Below are 2235 nucleotides of genomic sequence, written 5' to 3'. Positions count from 1 at the left end.
CCACTTAGTTCTTTATTTCATTTTCTTGTCCATTTATTTAAAAATTGCAATTTGATTTTTTCAGCTTTTCTTTTTCTCTGAATCCCCTTTTGCATGTTGTTTCGACTGATTTATTTCATTTGCTTATTTTTTTCACTTGTATTAATTAAGTTTGAATGTATTTCATTGAACGGTCTTATAATTAACCCTTTGATTGTCCAAAGGCATATCTTCAAGTAATTCTAGATTTTGGCCAGGAGTCATCACAGGAGTGTGATAAAAAGAGAAAATTAATCAATTAAAAATATTTCCTCATTTTATGTCCCTGAAATTCCTTCAGACAGGAACAATTCTAGGTCAGAGCTTTTGACTGTGGGATGGCAACCCCATCCCTCCACTGCATACCCTGTCTTTCTCCTGGAGGTACCCCACTGTAGGGCATTTAATCTAGGGTCTCTTCCTTTGAGTCCTGAAAGTCTCTCATCTTCCAGTTCTGAGTTATATTCCGGAAGTCCCCTTCTATGTCCTGCTTCCTGGGGTTGCCTGTTTCCACTCCTTCTACTGGTTCTCAGGGCTTCAGTCGTGTCCCTACCCCCAGTACCTGATCATATCCTCCCTTCCCCTCCCTGTCCCCTCTTCCACTCAAATCGCCCCCACCCCACCTCATGACTGCTTTCTTCTCCCTCCCAAGTGGGGTTGAGGCATCCTCACTTGGGTCCTTGGACATGTTAACCTTCTTGAGAACTGAAGGTTGTGTCCTGGGTATTCTCTATATTTTTGGCTAATATCTACTTACTAGTGAGTACATACCATGCATTCCTTTTGAGTCTGAGTTACCTCACTCAGGATGATATTTTCTAGTTCCATCCATTTGTCTGCAAAACTCAGGATGCCCTTGTTCTCAATAGCTAAATAGTATTCCATTGTGTAAATGAAGAGCATGAGAGAAAGGGATCCAGTGACAGGCCCAAACTGTTATCCAGCTCAAGAGGAGGCCTGGAGCCCTATACTGTTACTGATGATATGGTGTGCTTGCACGCAGGAGCCTAGCCTGGCTGCACTTTGAGACACCCAACAAGCCACTGAAAGAGTGAGATGCAGATATTAGCACCCAGCCAGTGTATGGAAGCTGGGAACACCTGTGTTTAAATGTGGGAAATGTTGGAAGAAGCTGGCGAGGGTGGCCCCATGGAAAGACTAGCAGTCTCAACTGACCTGGACCCCTGAAATCTTTCCCCTAACCAAGCAGCATACACCAGGTGGTCTGAAGCCCCTAACACATATACAACAGAAGGTTGCCTGGTCTGGCCTCAGTGAGAACAGATGCACCTAATGCTGGAGAGACTTGAAGCCCCAGGAAATAGGAAGGCCTGGTGGGGTGGGGATGAGGGGTTGGAAGCATCATCAGCTTGAAGACTGGGGGGTGGGGGGGAGGTATGGGATGGGGAGCAATTGTGGAGCAGAGCAGGAGGGGGTGAAGTTGAGACTGTAAAAAAGAAGTAAAGAAAAAAATAAATTAATTAACAGCAACAACAAAAAGTTCCTCCTACTGTCCCTAGAAGCCTTGCATTGTGGTTCTTGTGTCACATGGTCATCAGTAAGTTGAAGAGAGCAGATATGTCTATGCTCAGCATTCTAACTACGATCATCTGAATGATTAGTAACCTAAAATTTTCCCCCAAGAAGTGAGCCTGAAACAACCAGTCCTGTGCTTTGCAGCTCTTAATGAGCTCTCAGAGTAGAGAGAAATCAGGGATGAGACAATTACCTCGTGGGGCTTCATAACCCAAGAGAAATGAGCCTGAGACAGAAAACTCCTTCATAGGGTCACATAGGCAGGCCAGGAATTAAGACAACCACCAGTCCTGTGCCACAGAGCCAGAACAGACAGCTAGCCTGAGATCAAAAGCATTCCCATGCTATTAAGACCTCGGGGAATAACCATGCCTGAGGTCAGTCCTTCCTGGCGCCATAATGCATGGGTGAGGCATAGCACTCCTGACACCAGGTCTGAAAAATCCCTAGACATTGAGAGACTCCAGGTGTTACTTAAAGGAACAAATGCATGGTGGAGAAATGGAAGAGAACAAGAAACAGGACTATGTGGGAGCAATGAAAAGAAGCATAAGTGGATAATCAAGTGTAGCGAAGAACAGCCTATGTGAGTAGCTGGTGAAGCCACCTAGGACCATAGTGGAGTTCAGGCCTCTGCGGTCCTGCAGCAGCAGGAGTTTGCTACCACCAAAGTTCAGGATT

At 45.4% G+C, this 2235-nt stretch overlaps 1 pseudogene; it reads left to right on the top strand.

Moving 5' to 3' along the window:
* The first annotated feature begins 1527 nt into the window (after positions 1-1527).
* LOC120096827 (small nucleolar RNA SNORA17) lies at positions 1528-1647 on the top strand (annotated as a pseudogene).
* The last annotated feature ends 588 nt before the right edge of the window (positions 1648-2235 follow it).

The sequence above is a fragment of the Rattus norvegicus genome, chromosome 14 (genome assembly GCF_036323735.1).
Source record: "Rattus norvegicus strain BN/NHsdMcwi chromosome 14, GRCr8, whole genome shotgun sequence".
Classification (NCBI taxonomy): Eukaryota; Metazoa; Chordata; class Mammalia; order Rodentia; family Muridae; genus Rattus; species Rattus norvegicus.
Note: the sequence above shows the minus strand (reverse complement) of the source record. Positions and strands in the feature narration are given on the sequence as shown.